Source organism: Lepus europaeus, unplaced genomic scaffold, assembly GCF_033115175.1.
Source record: "Lepus europaeus isolate LE1 unplaced genomic scaffold, mLepTim1.pri SCAFFOLD_29, whole genome shotgun sequence".
Taxonomy (NCBI): Eukaryota; Metazoa; Chordata; class Mammalia; order Lagomorpha; family Leporidae; genus Lepus; species Lepus europaeus.
In genome coordinates, this window is record NW_026909167.1 from 4,049,705 (window position 1) to 4,074,113 (window position 24,409).

At 40.3% G+C, this 24,409-nt stretch overlaps 2 pseudogenes; one reads left to right on the plus strand and one right to left on the minus strand.

Annotated features, from left to right (window-relative positions):
- Nucleotides 1-10,148: 10,148 nt before the first annotated feature.
- Nucleotides 10,149-12,302, minus strand: LOC133754760 (ubiquitin-conjugating enzyme E2 D3-like; annotated as a pseudogene).
- Nucleotides 12,303-13,389: 1,087 nt separating this feature from the next.
- The window catches only part of LOC133754761 (serine/arginine-rich splicing factor 10-like), a 29,242-nt pseudogene continuing 18,222 nt past the window's right edge, over nucleotides 13,390-24,409 (plus strand).

The window sequence follows — 24,409 nt, forward strand, 5'->3', positions numbered from 1 at the left end:
GAGATTTATTTATTTTAAAGGCAGAGTTACAGAGAAAGGAGAAACACAAAAGGAAAGAAATTTTTCATCCATTGGTTCACTCCCCAAATGGCTACAGCAACCATGGTTGGGCCAGGTCACATCTGGAGCCTGAAGGTCCATCTGGATCTCCCATATGGATAGCACGGACTCAAGAACTTAGATCATCATCCACTGCCTTCCCAGATACATCAGCAGAGATCTGAACTGGAGTGGAGTAGCCTGTACATGAACTGGCACTCTGTTATCGGATGCCTGCATTGCAAATGGGGGCCTTAACCTGCTGTGCAATGATAACAGATCCCCAATACAACTGTAAATGCACATACCATTACTCTCAAGAATCCCACTTTTGAATATTTGTCTCATGGATATAATGTAGAGACAAAATAGTTATCAAAAAGAGGAACAAATTACACTAGTTAGGGTAACTTCCTACATAGGAATATTATATAATTCCTTTAAGGGATCAGGAAAATCTCTACAGACTAATAGGATAAAACTGTTCATTAAAGGGGCCAACATTGTGGTGCAGTGAGTTAAGCTTCTACCTGTAATATTTGCATCCCATATGAGTGCTGGTTTGAGCTCTGGCTGCTCCATTCCAATTCAGCTCCCTGTGAATATGCCTGGGAAAAGCAGTAGACGACATAAGTACTTGGGTTCCTGCTACCCATATGGGAGACCTGATAGAGTTTCAGGCTCCTGGCTTTGGCCTGGCCCAACCTCATGCCCAGTCATTGTTCCCATTTGGGGAGTGACCCATTGGATGAAAGATCTCTCTGTCTCTCTCTCTGTTAGTCTGCCTTTCAAATAAATAAATCATTTTTAAAACCTGTCCATAAATATAGTTTTATTAAATTGTAGTTAACAGCCATATATGCACTGAGTTTAAAAGTTAAATTATATTACCACTGAAATACAAAGGATAAAAGGAAACTACTGTGAAGAACTATATGCTAATAAACTGGGAAACTTTGAAGAATGGATAAATTCCTGGATTTGTATAACCTACCAAGATTAAACCAAGGTGCTGGTCCTGTGACATAGTGGGTAAAGTGGCTGCATGCAGTGCCAGTGTCCCATACAGGCACTGGTTCAAGTCCTGGCTGCTCCACTTATGATCCAGCTCTCTGCTATGGCCTTTGAAAGCAATAGAGACAGCTGAAGTCCTTGGGCCCCTGCACCCATGAGGGGGACATAGAAGAAGCTCCTGGTTCCTGGTTTCAAATCAGCTCAGCTCTGGCCATTGTGGTAATTTGGGGAGTGAACCAGCAAATAGAAGATATCTCCCTCTCTCTGTAACTCTGCCTTTCAAATAAATAAATCTTTTTGAAAATTGATGAAATAATCAATGATACAAAAAAATGGAAAGATATTCTTTGCTCATGGAATGAAAGAATCAATATCATTAAAATGTCTATACCACCTAAACCCATCTACAGAAAGACCCAGAATAGTCAAAGCAATCCTGACCAAGAAAAATCAAGCTGAAGGCATTACAATACCTGACTTCAAAGCATACTACAGGGGCTGGTCTGTGGTGTAGTGGGTAAGGCCACCACCTGCAGTGCCAGAATCCCAAGTGGGTGCTGGTTCAAGTCTTGGCTGCTCCACTTCTGATCCAGCTCTCTGCTGTGGCCTGGGAAAGCAGTGGAGGATGGCCAAAGTCCGTGGGCCCCTGCACCCACATGGGAGATTTGGAAGAAGCCCCTGACTCCTGGCTTCAGATCAGTACATCTCTGGCCATTGCAGCCAACTGGGGCATGAACCAGTGGGTGGAGGACCTCCCTCTGCCTCCCCTTCTCTCTCTGTAACTCTTCCAAATAAATATATAAATATTTTTAAAAAGCATACTACAGTTATAGTTGTTAAAATGGCATTGTATTGGCACAAAAACTGATACATAGATCATCAGAACAGAATGGGAAGCCCAGAAATTAATCCAAATAAATACAGCCAATTGATTTTTGATAAAAAGCATTCAGAACATATAGTGGAGTAAAGATAATTTTTTCAACAAATGCTGCTGGCAAAACTGGATGTATATATGTAGAAGAATGAAATTAGATCCATATCTCTCATCATATACAAAAATCAACTCAAGATACATCAGAGACCTACACTTAAGAGCTGAGACTTTTAAGTTGCTAGAAGAAAATGTAGGGGAAACACTCCAAGGTTTAGGGGATGACTTGGACAAGAGCCCTGAAGCACAGGCAACAAAAGAAAAACTAAACAAATGGGACATATAAAACTTAGAAACTTTTGCACAGCAAAGGAAACAATCAATAAAATGAAGAAGACACCAAAAAAATGTGAAAATGTATCTGCAAGACAGCTGTCTGACAAATGATTACTATCTCAAATATATCATCAACTTTAAAAACTCAACAAAAAAATTACCAACACAGTTGAGAAATGGGAAAAGGACTTCAATAAACAATTTTCAAAACAAGAAGTACAAATGGCCAAGAAATATATGAAAAAAAATTCTCAACATCACTAGCCACCATGGAAACACAAATCAAAACCACAATGAGATATCACCTTACATCTGACAGAATGGCTTTTATCCAAAACATAGAGTGTAACAAATGCTGGCAAGGATGTGGAGAAAGGGAAACAATTATACACTATTGGTGGAAATGTAAATTAGTGGCTGCACTGTGGAAAATTATGTGAAGATTTATTTAGAAGCTAGAAATAGACTTGCCATATGATTCAGCAATCACACTACTGGGTATATACCCAAAAAACGTGAACACAACATATCAAAGAGATACCTGCACCACTAAGTTTATAACAGCACTGTTCACAATAGCCAAAATTTGGAATCAATCAAGGTGTCCATCATTAAATGAATGAAGAAATGTGGTATAAATATACAATGCAATGTTTTCATCTATAAAAAAGAATGAGATTCTACCATTTACAGCAAAATTGACACAACTGAAAGACACCATGTTGAAATAAGCCATACCTAGAAAGATGTACTGTTTGATCTTTCATATATGTGGAAGCTAAAAATTAAATAATTAAAATAAAACAAAAAGAAAAAAGGAAGAGATGCCTGTGTGTGTCTGTATTACTGCAATTATAGTTTTGTCAAACTTTTTTTATAATTTTGTCAAATCAATGGTTAACAATGTTATGTTTCTACAATTTTAATGATATATGATTACTTTAAAATGCACTGTATGTGGGAAAATGGTCATTTTTACATATTTTCCATTTAATTATGGTTTACAATCATTGTCTATATTACTGTTAACTAGGGTCTTTTTACTTTTTACTTATTAAACTTCTTTTTTGTTTAAATTATACAAGTTTATTCTATTTCATAAATACAGATTTGGGAACATAGTGATATTTCCTACTCCTCTCTTCCTCCTGCACATGCTACAACACTCTTCTTTTACTTCTCCCATTCTCACTCTTAATTTCTTTTTTTTTCTTTTTTTTAATTTATTTTATTTTATTTTTTTATTTTTTGACAGGCAGAGTGGACAGTGAGAGAGAGACAGAGAGAAAGGTCTTCCTTTTTGCCATTGGTTCACCCTCCAATGGCCGCTGCGGTAGGCGCGCTGCGGCCGGTGCACCGCGCTGATCCGAAGCCAGGAGCTAGGTGCTTCTCCTGGTCTCCCATGGGGTGCAGGGCCCAAGCACTTGGGCCATCCTCCACTGCCCTCCCTGGCCACAGCAGAGAGCTGGCCTGGAAGAGGGGCAACTGGGACAGGATCGGTGTCCCGACCAGGACTAGAATCCAGTGTGCCGGCGCCGCAAGGCGGAGGATTAGCCTAGTGAACCAAGGCGCCGGCTCTCACTCTTAATTTCTACAATGATCTATTTTCAGTTTACTAAATGATCATGAAGTTAACCTTACACTAACCAACAAATAGTATTCGGTGTAGTATTAAGCCTTTTTACTGTAATGCAAATTTTAAATATGCTATTTAAAAAATTAAAAATAGGAAATGGAGAAGGAAAAGGGTGAGAGGGAGAGAGTGAAAGGCAGGGAGGAAGGGACTATCATTATGTTCTTAGAAAGTATCTACAAACACATTGAATCTGTTTAAAAACAATTAAGGACTAGTGCCGTGGTGTGGTAGGTTAAGCCTCCACCTGTGTGGCCCCAGAGTTCCATATGGGTGTAGTTCATGTCCTGGCAGCTCCTCTTCTGATCCAACTCTCTGCTGATGGCATGGGAAAGCAATGGAAGATGGCCCAATTGCTTAAGCCCCTGCACCCATGTGGGAGGCCAGGAAGAAGCTCCTGACTCCTGGCTTCTGATTGGCTCAGCTCTGGCCATTGTGACCATGTGGAAGTGAACCAGTAGATGGAAGAGTATTCTCTGTCTCTCTCAATCTCTTCCTGTAACTCTCTCAAATAATCTTTAGAAAACTAATTAAAATTAAAAGATTAAATGATATTAAAAGGCTTAGGTTTCCTGTTTTACCCCTCCCAATCCCCAGTCCTTTTCAAGAAACAAGCACATCTTACTATCATAGCTGTCCCTTCCCACATATACATGTTAGTTTACTTATAAATCAGCACTGTTCTTTCTGTGGTTCTATTTCTTGGAATAATTTATTTATTATATACAAAATACAGAAACATAAGGTAAGCCACAATATAACTTTAAATTGTCTAGTGGCCACCTTTAAAAAATTAAAATAAGCAGGTAACATGAATTTTAATAGTATCTTTTATTTAACCACAAATTTTAACAATATATATGCAATCAGTATGAACATAAGTAATGAGATGGTATATGTTCAGAAAGTTCCCTTCAAAAATCACATTGAAATTTAATTGCCAGTGCCACAGTTGTTTGGGAGGTGGGATCTGTGTAAAGTGATCAGGTCCTGGGGGCATAACTCTCATTTGTGGATTAAGGCTGTTCTCCTATGAATGGGTTAATGAAAAATGAAGATGTTTTGATGGTTTTTATTTTCTGCCCCCCTCCTTCTCTTTCATTGCCATGTGCCATGTTCTGCCATGTTATGAGACAGCAAGAAAACCATTGCCAGATGCAGTTCTTACAACTTGGACTTTGTAGAATCAAGAACAATAAGTTAAATAAACTTATATTGTTCGTAACTTACTCAGTATGTGATATCCTATAGTAGCAGCAGAAAATAATTGAAAACAGACATTTCACAGTTTTTACTACACCTTCAAAATCCATGGTGTAGTTTACACTAATAATGCATCTCAATTTGAACCAGTTACATTTCAATTTCTCAATAGTCATATGGGACTAGTCACTACCATATTAGATATAATAGCTCTAATTGAAGTATTCTTCTATTTTTTGATTGGTGATTGACTTACTCTGAAGTGATACCTTGACAGCAGGGACTCCATTTTAGAGCAACTGAGACTCTATCTTGAGAAAGCACCCCCCCACACCATGAGACTATGGTCTGAAACTAACTATGGTCTACAACTTAGAGTACAGGCCGGCGCCATGACTCACTAGGCTAATCCTCTGCTTACAGCACCAGCACCCTGGGTTCTAGTCCCAGTTGGGGCACCAGGTTCTAGTCCTGGTGGCTCCTCTTCCAGGCCAGCTCTCTGCTGTGGCCCTGGAAGGCAATGGAGGATGGCCCAAGTGCTTGGCGCATCTCGCTGATCCAAAGCCAGGAGCCAGGTGCTTCTCCTGGTCTCCCATGCGGGTGCAGGGCCCAAGGACTTGGGCCATCTTCTACTGCTTTCCCAGGCCATAGCAGAGAGCTGGATCAGAAATGGAGCTGCTGGATCTCAAACTGGCACCCATATGGGATGCTGGGGCTTCAGGCCAGGACATTAACTTGCTGTGCCACAGCTCTGGCCCCTGGATTAATGTTAGGATTGTAATTTGTCCATATCCCAAATATGATTTAGGTCAATACCTGGACTAATATCAAGATTGTATTTAGTATTGTTAAGATTGTAATTGGTATTCTCATGATTGTAATTGATATTAGTTTTGCATAGGCCTTAGGTCAGCTTGACCCTAGCAACTATGTATTCTCCCCAACCCTAACAACCATGTATTCCCTCTCCCTTCCTTGTGGTTTTTGCCTTTATAAACCCTGTTGCTTTGAGATTAGTGGTCCAAAGTTTTTTAGTGCAGAGCCTATTCTCAGCCACTGGCAATAAAGGACTCCAAAGTTTATCAGTGTGTGGTGCTCCTCTGTCAACATGTGTTCAGACACAACAACTCTTACAGGTAAATAAACATCTAGCTTTCCTAACACTGAACTTTCTTGCATTTTTTACAAGATTTACATACTTGTGATTCAATATTCAACATTTATATTATATGCATGTGTCCATAAAAATGTAGCTAAGTATGCATTTTGTTATGGCAGTGCTTCCTTTCTTATTTTTCTTATATATATCCTGAATGTTATAATTGTCTTCTTTTTATTAATTTCAGAGTCTTGGTGTCTTTTAATCTAACTCTTCCTTGTCTTCCAATGGCCTTCCAGTATAGTGCTCTGCTGGTCAGCTCCATCATAGAATCTTCAGTTTGCATTGGTCTCCCATATGTCATTTGCCTGTTTCATTTGTTCATTTTGGTCAGATTCACAATTTGGTAATTTTATACTCGTAAGGAAAAAAAGCCTGGTATAATGTTCACATTATCAAAATGAATTACAGACTCAATATATCCTATCAAAATCTCTATGAGTGTTTTTTTTTTTTTTTTGCAGAAACAGAAAAACCTTTCCAAAATTCATACAGAACCTCAAGGGACTCCAAATGTCCAATACAATTTTGAAAAAATAGATTTGTAAGTCTCACATTTCTTGATTTAGAAACATTATTGAGCTGATGCTGTGGCATTGTAGGCTAAACCTCTGACTGCAGCACTAGCATCCCATGTGGGCATTAGTTTGGGTTCCAACTGCTCCTATTCTGACCCAGTTCTCTGCTAATGGCCTGGGAAATTAATTGAAGATGGCCCAAGTTCTTGGGCCCCTGCACTCCTGTGGGAGACCCTGAAGAAGATCCTGGCTCCTGGCTTTGAATTGGCTCATCTCTGGCCATTGCTGCCATTTGTGGAATTGACCAGCAGATGGGTGACCTTTCTCTTTGTCTCTTCCTCTATCTGTAACTTTACCTCTCAAATAAAAAAAAATTAGAAAATAATTTTGAAAATTACACATGTACAATTCTCAAACCACTAGGGCCCTGGCATCAAAGCAAATATACAGAACAATAAAATAGAATTTAAAAAATTGTGTTGGTGAGATTTCCAAGACCATTCAGTGCAGAAAAATAATCTCTTCAACAAATGATGGTGGGAAAACAATATACTCACATGCAAAAGATTGATGCTATAACTTTTTTTGTTTTGTTTTTGAGAGGCAGAGTTACAGACAGAGAGGGAGAGACAGAGAGGAAAAAAAAAGAGAAAGATCTTCCATCCACTGGTACACTCCCCATATGATCACAATGTGCTGAATCGCACACTTCCCACCTGTACTGATTGACTTCTGCTTTGGAGGTAAAATTGTTATCCTTGGGTCTCTTTGTATCACTCTCCAGGAAATCCCCTCCCTTCCTACAGGGTCCTCTATCCCAGTCTTCCTCTGCATTGGCTTCTCCACTCATCTGTATGGAGTATATCCTCCAGGAACTGTCTAAGAAGGCAAATTTCTGAAATATTATTTAGATTTGCCTGCCTGAGACTGTCTATTTTTCATCAAACTTGATTCATAGCTTGGGTTGCTATAGAAATCAATGTTCTTTTACTTTTAGAGGCTTTTCCATTGTCTTCTAGCTTTTAGTACTGCCATTAGGAAGTTGCTGATCCTTTCTGTGTGAACTGTTTTATTTTCTGGGAGTTTATGGACTCTTCCTAATTCCAAATATAATGCAACTTCACAATTATGCTGGAAGTTTTTGTTTTGTCCTTTTCATTGGACTGTGATTGAGTCCCTTTCATCCCAAAATACATATCCTTTGGTTCTAAAAAGTGTTCCGTCATCCATGTTCTCTTTTTCTTTTTAAGATTTAATTGCTGGGTTGTTAAACCTCCTGGACCCAAATTCTAATTTTCCTCTGTTTTCCTTCCTACTTTCTATTCTTGTTTTGCTTTACTTTTGGGAAATTTTTTCATTCAATTCTTCTTTTGAATTTTTCATTTCTTCTACATTTCTAATACCCAAGGACTATTTTTTGTTCCCAGAGATTTTTATGGCATACTGTTGTTCTTTCATAGTGCAAACATTTTCACTGAGGCTATAAATGTCAGATTTTGTTCCACCTGCATGCTTCCCACAAGTTTCTTTTCTGTTTGATTTTATCTTTCTCATGTAGAAACTATCCTATCATAGCTGGCTTGTTGCTCATGATTAAAGTGTATATACTAGATTGAAAGTGAAAATTGAGGATGGGGCTCACTGACTTGGCTTTCACTATACAGTGAAGACCACTGTACAGTGTTTATATCTTTATGCTCTGTGCTTATACAGATCAGATTCCCCAGGGTGTGTTTTTCTAGCCTCTACATGGAGGGTGAAGTCCTGAGTGCTGAATGCAGGAGTTCCTTGGGGAAATCTTCAACATGTGTGTGTGTTCATCAATCCACGTCTTCTCAGAACAAACCCTTGCATTGTTAAGCTGGAGACTTGGTTGCCTTCATCTCCCATTCCCCTGTATCCCTTCCCCAAGGCACATAGCTCCAATGAAGAACTGTTGAGCTTCTGAACATTTTGAGGCAGAGCATGTTATTTTCAGTTATCTCCTTGGCCAGTGTAGGTCCAACTTTTCTGGGTCTACTGACTATACATTCACCTTCTGCTTCCACAGTTTTCTACACTTTTGCTTCCTCTGTCTTACTCTATTTTTCAAATTTAATCTTTTAAAAATTCTTGCATATTTTTCATGAAGTTTGTGGCATACAGCAAAATTATGTGATCAAGCTATCATGTTATCCCCAAAATCACTCTCCCCAAATAGACACATGGTTTTTGTTTTGGTCTATGTAACATTATTGAAGAAAATAAATTAATTACTAGCAGACTTGTTAGTTGATCACTCATCCATTGGCAACTTGCATCATTCATTCAGTGCTATCTTAAACAATGTATTGGAAGATAGATTAACTAATAGTTCCAAGCCTCCTAACAATTTAAATGAAAATCACAAATTGTTGGAGACCCTATTTTGGAATACAATGGGTGTTTGACTTCTAATTTCTATTCCCTGTAGAGCAAAAACAGGTCATTCCTTTACTTGTATGCATAAAATACACCACATTTTTTTGTTCTGCTGATGCTATAAATTCAATATCAATTCTCTAACTGCATCAGTGATGAGCATAAAGTACATCATTTAACCTCAAATTTCTAACAGTGGAAGGCTTAAACAAGAATGGATGCTGTTATAATAATGGTGCTTCCTTTGATGTGACAACTGAGCATCCATCTCCCACCCTTTCAGATTTCTTCAGCGTGTTAGAGTAGTGAAGAATGATTTTTAGACTCATAACCAAGTTAGAGTGAAGACATTTGCCACATAATACACATGCTTCACTTTTTAAAATAAATTCTGAATCTTGGGAAACTGTTCAGTTGCAACTACCTTGCATGGTTTTTTTTTAAAGATTTATCTATTTATTTGAAAGTCAGAGTTACACAAAGATAAAGAGAGACAGAGAGAGAGAGGTCTTCCATCCACTGGTTCACTCCCCAATTGGCTGCAATGGCTGGAGCTGTGCTGATCTGAAGTCAGGAGCCAAAAGCTTCTTCTGGGTCTCCCACATGGGTGCAGAAGTCCAAGGACTTGGGCCATCTTCTACTGCTTTCCCAGGCTATACTAGAGAGCTGGATCAGAAGTGGAGAGGCCAGGAGTTGAACCAGCACTTAAATGGGATGCCGGCACTGCAGGCGATGGCTTTACCCACTATGCCACAGTGCCAGCCCCTACCTTACAGTTTCAAAAGCAGTTATTGTCCAAAGCTGTAAGAACTTAAGTATTCTCAGATGAATATGTGAATGAATGAAGGGAGTTAAAAAAATTTTAGAAGATGAGATCTAATAGGGAAGCCACCAGATAAGAAAATCAAAAAAGAAACAGTAATTTAAAGTTTATTTCAGCTATATGCAGATTATTCTGAATTTAAGGTAGCATCACATGGCATACTTCTGAGTCCATTCCCAAGGTATTCTATTGTATTTATCTCTTTTTTATAGATTTGTGCAATCTCTAGCACTAGGGGTTCATCTGGATTTGGATCACATTGCAGTGAACAAATGGATAAAAGAACTTTAGAAATGGTTAAAGCATTAGACCACTGTGATCTTAGAATATCGAGACAAATGCTGTCATTACTGTTGACATTTGGATAATAAATTCTTGTTGTAAATGCAACATTAAGTGATTTGAAGGGGGTAGTCTGTAGGAAAATGAATTGCCAAAAAGAATACACTTCCATGATATGAGCTGTCCCGTAATTGTGACTTGCTAGTGAAGCATATCATCCCAAACTGGACCTGCAGAATATCATGCCAGAAGGTCACGGGCCAAATCACTAAATTCCTTATTAATCCATTTCAGCACTATAGTCTGTGCTTTCAGTCTGGTTCCTCTCTCAGCGTGTGCTCAGAAGTCTGGCCAAAACTTTTGATTATCCAGGGGGCAGGGAAGGATTGTCTCTTGGTCTCACATCGGCTCTGCCAAACACAGGTGTCTCTTCACCGCTTTGTATCAGTCCACCAACAAGGCCGTTGCAAGCATGGGACGAAGCTAAGGATAGCAGGGAACACTTTATTGCCCAAATGCAGGGCTTAGCAAATCTGAGCCAACCTCAATGCATCTTTTAAAAAAATAAATATTCAGGATATATGTCTGTTTCCATTTATGTGAGAAAAAGATGAATCCATACAGAGATGGAGACATAGAAACAAGGCTGCTTTTACTTTTCATTTTTTATACTTTCATACTAATTGGTTTTTAATTTAAAAGTCATAGCTGTGAATAATTTGTAAAGACCTTGTCTTAAATGAAATCTTTTAAAGATCCAGTTTAGAGATTAGCATTGTAGTGTAGCAGGTTAAGCCTTTGCCTGTGATGCTGACACTTCATATGAGCACCAGTTCAAGTCCCAGATGCTCCACTTCCAACCCAGTCCCCTACTAATGCACATGGAAAAGCAGCAAAGGATGGCCCAAGTGATTAGGCCCTTGTGACTTATAGGGGAGATACAGATGAAATTCCATGCTCCTGGCTTTTTCCTGGTCCAGATTCAGTCATTGTAGTCACTTGAGAAGTGAACCAGCAGATGGAAAAACTCTGTCTCTCTGCAAATCTACCTTTCAAATATATACACATATATCTTTTAAAATATCCAGTTTAAAAATACTTGAAAAGAGCATGGTACAGCTGAAATGAACCTCTTGGAATCTGTTACCCTCTCTAGTTCCTCTCAATGGCACCAGAGGCCCCACTACTACAATTTGCAAGTTCACAGCTGCATATGTGGCTTCAGAGCCCTTAGAAGTCCTCCACGCACCTAGGCCATAGGCCGTCTACTGCTGCGGAGAGATCCCACCTAGATCTTAATTGCTCATCCAGAGAAAAAGAAGCAGATAAGTGGTAGCAGTCACAGAGGGGATGGTGGTTGCAGGAGCGAATTTTGAGAATTGTTTTCCAAAGCTTAGTATTGAAATAAAAAGCTAGGCAACAATTTGCTAAGAGGCAGAAACACTTATTTGACAAAAGCATCTGGTCCAAGAGGAGATGAGGCAGAGTGCCAGAGCAGGACACCGGCTTTCAGGAAGTGCCCAGGGTTTTTAAGGCATTACTTTTTTTTCCAATTGGATCATTCTGGGGGGGGGGTGTCCATTGGGCAGGGGTTTCACATATGAATGTTTATTAGCTTGGGGCTCACAGAGATTGTGTGGGTCTCCTGGAGACAGTCTGTGTCCTCCTTAGAAGCTCAAACCCCTCTTCTGCTAGCTCAGGGTGAAAGATTGCAACCACACTGAAAGTGTGATTTAAAGCTGCAAGATCACACATGCATCTTGAGAAGCTATTAGTGGGGGAGATGCCAGCTGGTCTGGAAACAAGCTTTCCACTGACAGATGGCAGTCTGCTTGTGAAGGAATTCTACCCACATCTGAGAGACTCACAGACCCCCAGCCCCACTGGACAGCCTAATAAAGCCTCATTTGTTCTTAAATTGCCACTGACCAGACAACCTCCTTCCACTTAGCATAGCCTCCCCTGTCTGCCTTCTCACCTCTCCTCATTTCTCCTAGTTTAGACACACCATTATGAGACATTCTGGCTCACTGAAGCCTAGAACATGTCTGTTTGGCTGACTCATGTGTCATATAACCAAAACTGCTCTGATCCTGGTCCTGGGGAGCATCATTTCCTTGACCAAACATTTGTATGTGGCAGAAGAATCCAATCATTCAAGTAATTAGGCTCCAATTCTGACCCACTAATGACTAGGAAATTACTTGAATGATGTACCTCAGTTTCCTGATTTACAAAGTGGGTTGAGAATGGTAAATGCTTTCTAGCATTCCGAGAGGACTGGGGAAGTGATATATGTAAGTGTCTGCTGAGCATCTATGCTATATCGCGATTGTAGGTCTGATAGAAACAGAAAGTCATCAAAGTCAGGATGCCTTCTGACATGGAGTTTGAGGTTTAGTGAGAAAGACACAATTCAGTTTTCTGAAAAGAAATGTCAACCAACAAAGGGTAAGAAATAACAAATAATTGCACACTTGGTTCAGTGTGACAAGCAAATATTTGGTTCATTTTCAAACTAAGGTATGCACCTGAACGTTCTTAGGCAAACAGGAAGTTAGTAGCCAAAACAGCTGAAGCAAATGCTGGGAAGATTGCAATCTTGTAGTTACTCAGCCAAGGAGGAACCAGAGTAAGGACCTGCATGCTAGGAAACAAATAGCTTGCTGTAAAACACGCTGAGTGTGCTGTCCCACCAGGCACCCCATCTTGCAAGACCATTCATAGTTTCCCTTCTCAATGCACTTCCTGTGTCTTGAGTACATCCATTGAGTGGAAAGGTGAGGCTGTTTCTCACAACTTGGGGGCTCATCAGGGATCTCTGTACCTGCATGGAGTGGGGGCTCTAATAGAGGGGGAGACACATCCCATCCAATTGCATGTGGCCTGCTCTATCTGGGTGCCCTATCTCACTCCAGAAGCCTGAGACTTGTTCTTTGGAGGACAGCAGAGGTGCCACAGAAAAGAAAAAGCAGGTACTGCAGCAACCAAACAACCTCACATATGAGCCAAGTAGGAAAAATTAGAGTATAAGTATTGCATTGGTATTTGGGTATTTTTGGAGGTCAAGCATATGTCACTGACACATATCCCAAGTATGAGGCAAGTATGGAGTCCCATTTTAGTTCCATTCTCCTTCAAGGGAAACAACTGGACATGGAGCAGTTGGATCCCAAGATGTGAAGGAAACCTCCACTACAGAGGTTTGAGCTCAAGAAAAATTTGAGGTGGTATGCAAGAAAGCTCCCTTATGGGAGACTGAATACACATGTCCAAGAAATCTTCATTATGGGACATTGAGCACACAGGAAAACTCATACACAGAGATCGGTCAAACTGGGAAATAAAAATTCTAGGTCTAGGGAAAGGAGAACTGAGGAGGCTCCCTCTGACATTTCCCTGGATAGTCCACTGGGGAGAATTTTGGAGTCCTGGGGGAACACCTCTCAAACCAGGAACAAAGAAAAGCAAAACAATGATTAAGTGTTGATGTTTTATTTGACTTAAAGATCCAATTTATGAACCCTCAGTCTTTTGGTCCAAGTTTGGCTCAGATGAAGATTAAATATACCTTGGGGCTGGCATTGTAGTGCAGTGGGTTAAAGCTCTGGCCCAAAGTGCCAGCATCCCATATGGGCGCCGGTTCTAGTCCCGGCTGTTTCACTTCTGATCCAGCTCTCTGCTATGGCCTAGGAAAGCAGTGGAAGATGGCCCAGGTCCTTGGGCCCCTGCACCCACGTGGGACACCCGGAAGAAGCTCCTAGCTCCTGGCTCCTGGCTTCAGATTGGCACAACTCCAGCCATTGCAGCCATATGGGGAGTGAACCAGCAGATGGAAGACCTCTCTCTCTGTCTCTACCTCTCTCTGTAACTCTGTCTTTCAAATAAATAAAATAAATCTTCTAAAAAGAAGATTAAATATACCAAGCTCTAGTTTTCTTAATTTTGTAATTAAGAGCTGGCTTGATAGACCAAAGAAATGCAAAAGATAAAGAGAAGCACAGAAATTTTTCAAAAGAGTAAAAACAAAAAGTAAAATTTATGATTTGCACTGTAGAAGAGACAGTTAAAAAGAGAGATTAGATCAGAATATTCCTTGCAAAAGGTGGGGAAATCCCAAATTTCAACAAATAACTAGGAGTGAAATACAGAAGGGAATTCCTAAAACTGTAAATGGATGTTACAGAACCAGGAGTAACAGAGGGAGGGATTCCAGATTCCAATATTTACCATGAAGCATTACTGAAGCCTCAAATCTATTTGGCCAGGTGATAGGAAAGTTCTGGAGGAGTTCCAAACTTCCACAGAGACTCAATTACTATAATATGTAGATGAACTTCTTTTTAAAGATTTATTTATTTATTTATTGGAAAGTCAGAGTTACACAGGAGAGGAAGAGACAGAGATCTTTCATCCACTGGCTCACTCCCTGAATAGCTTTAATGGCCAGGGCTGGGCTAGGTGCAAGGAACTTCTTGATCTCCCACATAAGTGTAGAGGCCTAAGGACTTAGGCCATCTCCTGCTGCTTCCCAGGCATATTAACAAGGAGTTGGATCAGAAATGGAGCTGCTGGGACCCACATAGGTATCCATTTGGGATGCTGGTATTTCAGGTGGCATCCTAATCCATTATACCACAATTCCAGCCCTGAATGCTTCTTTTTTCAAAGGTGTGACAGACCATTGGATTATCCTAATTAATAGGTAGACAGAATCCAATGTGTACATTAATCAGAGAAAAAGAGAACTTGGCAGATTGCTTCTTTCCCCTTATTAAACCACAAATATGTATATCATCTCCACAGTAAGGATGTCTTATATTTACTAAGCATTAAATATTCACTCACTGCATGCCATATCTTGACTAGTCCCCAGTTAAAACTTTCTGGTTCTTGTGGATGCTCCCAGCTATCCCTAGAAAGATCTCAAAACCTTCCCACTCACCTTTATCTCAGGCCAATATCTTTCTCGGCCTATTCAACATGAACATACTAAATGCCCTATACCATGGAATTCAACATCTACTGATTAGGGGATGACATTGTGCTGTATCAGGTAAAGTCACTGCCAGTGACACTAGCACCCCATATGGGTGCTGGTTCAAGTCTTGACTGTGCCATTTCTGACCCAGCTCCTTGCTAATGCTCCCAGGAAAGCAATGGAAGATGACCCAAGTACTTGGACCCATGTGGGAGACCCAGAAGTAGCTCCTGTCTCCTGGCTTCAGCATGACCAGCCCTGGCCATTATCTCTGCCTTTCAAACAAATGAAACAAATCTTCTTTAAAATCTACCAATTTTAGACTTTTACTAATTATAGGTTATAGTTTGAAGCAATTTACTGTTATGATTTATGAAATCTGTGAAATGATCAGCCCAAACATCTTGGGGAACACCTTGATGCTAAAATTATTGTGGGTAAATAAAAGAATTCAATGGACTATAAATAACTGTAGATTATAATTTTATTTTTCTAAGTTATTCAGAGTCAACCCTCTGTGAAAACCATGAAACAGTCTATACTTCTAGTCTAAATCTATCTCTCTGGCATTCTTGATCAGAGGGAGTTCCCCAGAAGTTCTGCAAAGGAGAAAAGATGGTTAATTTATTAAGCACTTCTCATTCTTTTTTTCTTTTTTTTTTATTTTTACAGGCAGTTAGACAGTGAGAGAGAGACAGAGAGAAAGGTCTTCCTTCTGTTGGTTCACCCCCCAGATGGTCGCTATGGTTGATGCGCTGTGCTGATCTGAAGCCAGGAGCCAGGTGCTTCCTCCTGGTCTCCCATGCGGGTGCAGGACCCAAGCACTTGGGCCATCCTCCACTGCCTTCCCAGGCCACAGCAGAGAGCTGGACCAGAAGAGGAGCAACTGGGACAGAACCGGTGCCCCAACTGGGACTAGAACCCAGAGTGCCAGCACCACAGGTGAAGGATTAGGCTAGTGAGCCATGGCACCGGCCACTTCTCATTCTTAAAGTCATAATGCCCTTGCTATTTGCTATATGATGCAGTCACATTAGAAAATATCAAGGGGGGTTGGCGCCATGGCTCACTTGGTTAATCCTCCACCTGCAGTGCCAGCATCCCATATGGGCACCGGGTTCCAGTCCTGGTTGCTCATCTTCCAGTCCAGCTCTCTGTTGTTGCCCAGGAGGACCATGGAGGATGGCCCAAGTCCTTGGGCCCCTGCAACCACATGGGAGAACAGGAAGAAGCACCTGGCTCCTGGCTACAGATTGGCACACTGCCAGCCATGGTGGCCATTTGGGGAGTGAACCAATGGAAGGAAGACCTTTCTCTTTGTCTCTCTCTGTCTCTGTCTCACTGTCTATAACTCTGTCAAATAAATTTTGAAAAAAAGAAAATATCAAGGAAGGTGGCCAAGATGTAATAGAGAAGATACCTTATGATAAAAAAGTAAGAAAACATATGAGGCAACTTCAAAAATCAAGTACAAATATAAATGTTATTTGTTTACATAAGCTCCATGAAGTTCCAGACATTTTTAAAACAGTGATACTTGGCATTTAGTTCATTTGCAAACAATTGTGGCTCCTAGTAATTTGACCATGTCAATGCAGGGTTTTACATTATTAACTAAAGAAAACTGAATGTTCTTTAAAGATTTTTAAGATTCTAGAACAGGGGCTGGTGCTGTGGTGTAGTGGGTTAAAGCCCTGGCCTGCAGTGCCAGTATCCCATATGGGTGCCATTTCAAGTCCTAGCTGCTTGCTCTGCTTCTGATCCAGCTCCCTGCTAATGTGCCTCAGAAAGTACCAGAGTGATTAAGACTTTGACCCGGCCGGCACCGTGGCTTAATAGGCTAATCCTCCGCCTTGCGGTGCCGGCACACCGGGTTCTAGTCCCGGTTGGGGCGCCGGATTCTATCCCAGTTGCCCCTCTTCCAGGCCAGCTCTCTGCTATGGCCCGGGAGGGCAGTGGAGGATGGCCCAAGTGCTTGGGCCCTGCACCCGCAAGGGAGAGCAGGAGAAGCACCTGGCTCCTGGCTTCGGACCAGCGCGATGTGCTGTCTGCAGCGGCCATTGGAGGGTGAACCAATGGCAAAAAGGAAGACCTTTCTCTCTGTCTCTCTCTCTCACTGTCCACTGTCAAAAAAAAATTTAAAAAAAAGACTTTGACCCCATTTTGGAGACACAGAAGAAGCTCCTGGCTCCTGGCTTTGACCTACTCATCCCTTGTCATTGCAATTATTTGAGGAGTGAACCAATGGATGGAAGACCTCCCTCTCTCTCTCTCTCTGTTTCTCTATGTGTGTGTGTGTGTATGTGTCTGCCTTTCTCTGTAAATCATTCAAATAAATAAAGTGAATCTTCACAAAAAAGATTATAGAACAAAAATAACTCAGAATAGGCCAAATGAGGTGTGTGATATAGATTCATAACTACTTCCTGTAGAAATAGTCAAAAAACTGTTCTTGTTTGATGAAAGAAATGAAGAAACATTGTCATGATGAAGGACTGCCTAGTGAAGATTGCCCACATGTTTTCCTGCTAAAGCTTTGGCTGACTTTCTTGAAGCTCTTTCCAAGTAAGTGATGTTATCATGCTCAATGATCATACTCCAGAAATACAACAAGCAAGACTCCTTGAGCATCTGAAAAACCATTTGCATAACATTTACTCTTGATAAATCTGTTTTGTCTAGACCATCTCCCACTCTGGTTAGCCATTTCTTCATTGGGTTTTGTCTTCAGGATCATTTTGCTAAGTCTATATTTCATCTCTTCTTAAAAATTCTTCCAAGAAATACTTCAGGGACTACTGAAAATTTCTGTAGAAAATTCTACTGTTATCTGAAGTTGATCTAAGTGCATCAAGTTTAGAACTCATCAAAGAGTGTTTGCTCCATTTGAGCTTTTTTTTAACTTTTATTTAATAAGTATAAATTTCAAAAGTACAACTTTTGTCTTTTTGGTTTTTTTCAACTTTTAATAAATATAAATTTCCAAAGTACAACTTTTGGATTATAGTGGCTTTCCCCCCCACCATAACCTCCCTCTCACCCACAACCATCCCATCTCCCACTCCCTCTGCCATCCCATCCTTCATCAAGATTCATTTTCAATTATCTTTATATACAGAAGATCAACTTAGTATATACTAGGTAAAGATTTCAACAGTTTGCATCCACATAGATACATAAAGTATAAAGTACTGTTTGAGTACTAGTTTTACCATTAACTCATATAGTACAATACATTAAGGACAGAGATCCTACAAGGTAAGTGTACAGTGACTCCTGTTGTTGGTTTAACAATTGACACTATTATTTATGACATCAGTAATTACTTGAAGCTCTTGTCACGAGCTGCCAAGGCTATGGAAGCCTCTTGAGTTCACAAACTCCAACTTTATGTAGACAAGGCCATAATCAAAGTGGAAGTTCCCTCCTCCCTTCAGAGAAAGGCACCTCTTTCTTTGATGGTCTGTTCTTTCCACAGGAATCTCACTCACAGAGATCTTTCATTTAGGTCATTTTTTCCCACAGTGTCTTGGCTTTCCATTGTCTTGGCCTGAGAAACTCTCATGGGCTCTTCAGCCAGATTCGAATGCCTTAAGGGCTGATTCAGAGGCCAGAGTGTTGTTTAGGGCATCTGCAATTCTATGAGTCTGCTGTGTATCTCATTTCCCATGTTGGATCATTTTCTGCTTTTTAATTCTATCAGTTATTATTAGTAGACACTAGTCTTGTTTACATGATCCCTTTGACACTTAATCCTATCTTTATGATCAATTATGAACTTAAGCTGATCACTTTGACAAGTATGATGGCATTGGTACATGCCACCTTGATGAGATTGATTTGGAATCTCCTGGCACATTTCTAGCTCTATCATTAGGGTCAAGTCCGAGTGAGCATGTGCTGAACTGTACACTCTTCCCTCTTATTTCCACTCTTATATTTAACAGGGATCACTTTTCAGTTAAATTTAAATACCTAAGAATAATTGTGTATTAATTAAGGAGTTCAACCAATGATATTAAGTAGAACAAAAAAATACTAAAAGAAATAAAAATAGTAAGTTGTTCCTTGACAGGACAAGGACTGATCAAGTCATTGTTTCTCATAGTGTCCATTTCACTTCAACAGGTTTCCTTTTAGGTGCTCAGTTGTCACCGATCAGGGAGAACATATATTTGTCCCTTTAGGACTGGTTTATTTCACTCAGCATGATATTTTTCAGATTCCTCCATTTTGTTGCAAATGACCAGATTTCTTTTTTTTTTTTTTTTACTGTTGTATATTATTCTATAGAGTACATATCCCATAATTTCTTTATCCAGTCTTCTGTTGATGAGCATTTAGATTGATTCCATGTCTATTGTGAATTGAGCTGCAATAAACATTGAGGTGCAGACAGCTCTTTTATTTGCCAATTTAATTTCCTTTGGGTAAATTCCAAGGAGTGGGATGGCTGGGTCATGTGGTAAGGCTATATTCAGGTTTCTGAGGAATCTTCTATTTGAGCTTTTGAGCCAGAATTGTGAAACATGAATCAGATGAGATATCTGCAGTGTTGGCCATTGTTTCTTTTTTTAATTTTTTTTTAACTTTTTGCCAGGCAGAGTTAGACAGTGAGAGAGGTCTTCCTTCCATTGGTTCACTCCCCTAATGGCCACTATGGCTGGAGCTGCACCAATCTGAAGCCAGGAGCTGGGTACTTCCTCCTGGTCTCCCATGTGGGTGCAGGGACCCAAGCACTTGGGCCATCCTTCACTGCCCTCCTTGGCCATAGCTGAGAGCTGGACTGGAAGAGGAGCAACTGAGACTAGTACCTGGTGCCCCAACTGGGACTAAAACCTAGGGTGCTGGCACCACAGATGGAGGATTAGCCAAGAGAGCCATGGCCCTGGCTGGTCATTGTTTCTAATGTTGATCATCAGTCCCTTTTAAGTCATGATCAAGGTGAGGTTTTTCCATAAATTGATATAGGTGATCTGACATTGTAGGGTTCACATTCAACATTGTCTTTTTCCTTCTTAAAACAAGTTATTCTTTTGTAAATTGTTGATTCCTTTGAGGTATTGTCCCCATACACTTTTTTTTAACAAATGATCAGTGATTTCACCATTCTTAAATCCAAGATTTACCACCAATTTGATATTTATTTTTGCTCAAGCTTAGCAGAATTTGTGTTGCTCTGATAGGGGCTTTTTCCAAATTGATGTCTATTCTTGTTAGTGCTTCAAACTATATACTTTTAAGACATATCATAACAAGGAAGGGTGGACACCAAAACATCTTCAAACAGAGGCACTCACAGGACCCTGACAGTTTATGAAATAGAAAAGTTCTAAAACCAAGTCTAAAATTTATTTTTGAAATCCATCAGAAGAATCAAATCTCCCTCAACTCTACAATGACACTATTTTAACGTAAATAGCAGTAACCTTTACTTAAAATATTTTAGTATGTTGACTCAAGAAACCTTAAGACATGCAATTAAACTTTTAAAACATAAGGTTGACATCTCAACCCATCATAGAACATATTGTTGCTTTCAATAAAGCCATGTGAAATTAAAGAGAGCTCTTCAAAGCACCAAACATCTAAATTCACATGTATAGTGTGTCTGGACTTACAGAACATTTACAGTTTGTGAATGATGGATGTTACTTGATGATTTCTGATGGGCATGTTGTATTTTCCCAACTAGACAGAAATAAAGTTTAATACCCCCTCTTATGTGCTCACCAGTTCCACTATTTGTTAAGCATCTAGCACAGTACTAGATACATAATAATGGTGCTAAAATGTACATTTTTCATTACTAAATACTGTGCAAGTGTTTTATTTACCTTCACAGCTGTTCACATGAATGAGGAAACCGGTCATACAGCCAGAAAATGGCAGAGCTAGAATTCCCACACAGTTTATGTGATTCCCAAGCCCTTGAGCCCATGCCCATATTGCACTGGTGTCCAGTAAGTGACTCACCTCCTTCCAATTTCCTCCTCTCTATCTTCAAAATGGATTCTTGTGTTCTGGTCATCACTGACATATTTATCCAAACTAATGCTGAAAGGGCATCCTGTGACTTCATGTCAATATGAAATAGATAAACACTTTTATAGTCAATCTTGTTTTCATACCAGTTTTCCAGCAGCCCCACTTCTAGAGATGTAGCTAAAGTATATATTCACACAAAAATAAAAAATAATGCTCAAACTGTGTTTAGTAATGCCTACTATAGCATTGCTTGCAAAGAAAATGACTGGAAATTACCTAAATGCCCATGACTAAGAGACTGGCAAAATATTTTTTCAATGCAAAACTATGTGGTCCTAGAAAGTAATAAGATAGAGATGTGTGTATGGCTGTGGTAACAACTATAACAAATATTGCATCAAAAAGAAAAGAATGTTATATGGAACACAACATCACTATTGATTAGTTAAGCTACATAAAATCTATACAGTAAATTTTATACATAAAATCTGTAACAGTAAGTCATTTTGAATGTATTTCCCAATTTATCTTCCTTTACCAATAAAAATGCTTCTGTCTCTGAACTTGTACTCAGCACTTAGATTAAGAGCTAACAGCAAAGTTGAGACAGGGGAAAGATTAGCCATAGTAGAAGTCCTTAGCAGACAGGAAGGAAATGAAAGCCTCACCTCAGGGTTGAGGGACTGTGGGAGGAAGAGAGAGCTGTTGAGTTGGCAGAGGGTTGGATGTATATGATGAAAACTCTGCCTCCCTGGAGGCTCTTGCTCCTTTTCTGACTGACTTGAAGACACTGTCTCTCATGGCCTGTGGTACACTGCACATGAGGTGTGCTGAGACAAACAGCCCAGATTGGTGGGCAAGTTCTCCCTAGCCGCAGGATGGTAAGGGGGTGTTTAGGTCCCTATGTCTCTTGAGTGCTTAGTTTCCCAGGGCATCTTCCAAAGATGGGGTGTGGGGAAAGATGAGGCAAAGGATTATCCAGCCCTGTCACAGGGAACTGCAGCTGAGCCAGGCTAGACCCAGCCAGGGGAGTACAGCCTCAGGTATACTGGCATCAGGCTTTAAAAGCAGACACCAGCAGGCTGACCAAGGGCACAAAATATGGCCATACCCATCCCACAGGCACAAGTAAGAGCCAGGTTAAGTGCCTCATGGGGCTGTATTGAGAAGGAGTGCTAAAGGATGGAGCAGTCTCTGGAAAGGCATTAAGTCAAAGTGCATAGTGAGGGAGCACTAACAAGAAAAAAGATAGCCTATCAGAGTAAATGGAGAAGCTGCAGTATGTATATCCATATGTAGGGAATGAGTCAGTCTGTGGCCCACTACCCACAAGTACCTTGGACAAAATTTCAAGAATACTTAGGTCACTTCTAGGAAGTGGAACTGGAGGTCAAAGGATATGAAAGGAGGGAAATTTTAGTACATTAGCAGAGAATTTTTTAAAAAGAAATTTGTTTATTTATTTGAAAAGCAAAGTTACAGAGAGGGAGATATATCCACCAGCCAGGGTTCACACTCCAAATAGTCATAATGTCTGCAGCTGGGCCTGTCCAAAGCCAGGAGCCAGGTTTCCCACATGCATGTAGGGGCCCAAGTACTTGGAACATCTGCTGGTTTCCCAGGTGCATTAGCAGGGGCCTTGATAGGAAGTAGAATAGCCAGTACTGGAACCAGCTCCCATACAGAATACCAGCATCACAGGTGACCGTTCTACCCACTACTTTACAATGCTGGCTCCAGCAGAGAATTTTTAAAGCATTTTAAATAATAAAACATCCCTAAAGTTGTACTCATGAAACTGTATTCCTTAAAAAATAAATTTAAAAAAAGAAAAGAAGATAAACAAACACCAGAAAATGTGGCAAGTTCCACTTCCACTTTATGCTCTATTTCTGCATAAAAAATTAAAATAGATCTTTGCTATAAACCAGTGACTTCTTATATTTGCTTGATAATTGATGAACTTCAGAGTCATTTTCAAATGAAAATGGATTCAAATTTGTGAGTTCATCTCATTTACAGCTCACTGAATCAGTAGTGTCAGATTAACTCTTGCATTGCACATCTCAGAAAGAATTCCCAATGTGAATTGATTAGCCTTATTAAATATCCATGTCTTCATTTATTCCATAAGTATTTTTGAAATTTATTATGTAGTGGGCACTTTTATAGAAACTGATATATAGTGCTGAATAAACAAAATCCACATTCCCAGGAATTTCCATCCTAGTGGGAGAGAAAATGAACACACAGGCAAATTGGAACTACCGTAATCTCAGAGAGTGGAACATGTGATGATAAAAATCAATCAGTAAATTAGAGGTGGGACTTGAGCACCTCCTTGACTTGCATCCTGTGGTCTGCTTTAAGAAAAATCAGGAGAAAAGAAAGCTAGGCATCAGAAGCAATGTAAAGATAGGTGGCAGGCCTATTAAAGGTTGCTCTGTACAGTGATCTGCCCTCAAAGAGACCCAGCAGGCCAGTCCACTACAGTGGCTTTTAATGTGGGAAGCCTGGGATTCAGCAGAAATCAGCTTATGAAGAGCCCTGGCAGCTCTGCCAGGCAAGAGTTGGATCACTGGAAATGGACCTGCCCTGGAGTCGAAGGATGCCCAGGTCAGAGCCACAGATCTTGCAGGCTACAAGCTGAAAAGCCCTTCACTTGGCCAAGTTTCCAAAGTGACCACCACTGCTGAGGGTACAGCCAAGCAGGGTCAGTAACATTGCAGGCAGAAAATGCCACTAGCCTTAACCTTACCACCTCTCCTGCCAGGCCAGCTAGGTAATGGAAGTCAACAGGGTGCCTTCCCCAAGGAGGTTCACACCTCCCTTAGGCTGTACCCCATGTGAAGAGATAGATAGGTCTGGGCCTCATAACTTACAAGGCCTTAAAGCTCACCAGATTATTATCAGGCCCCTTCTGTCAGTTCTTTCCTTTTTTTAAAATATTTATTTTATTTACTTGAAAGTCAGAGTTACACAGAGAGACAAGAGGCAGAGGGAGAGAGATAGAGAGGTCCCCCATATGATGGTTCACTCCCCAGTTGGCCACAACAGCCAGACTGTCAATTTCTATTTGGCTTACACAGCACCTTTCTTAGGTCCTCTAATGATGACTCTGTCCTTTGTATCTAGCCCACTTAGGGCCTCATTCCTTTG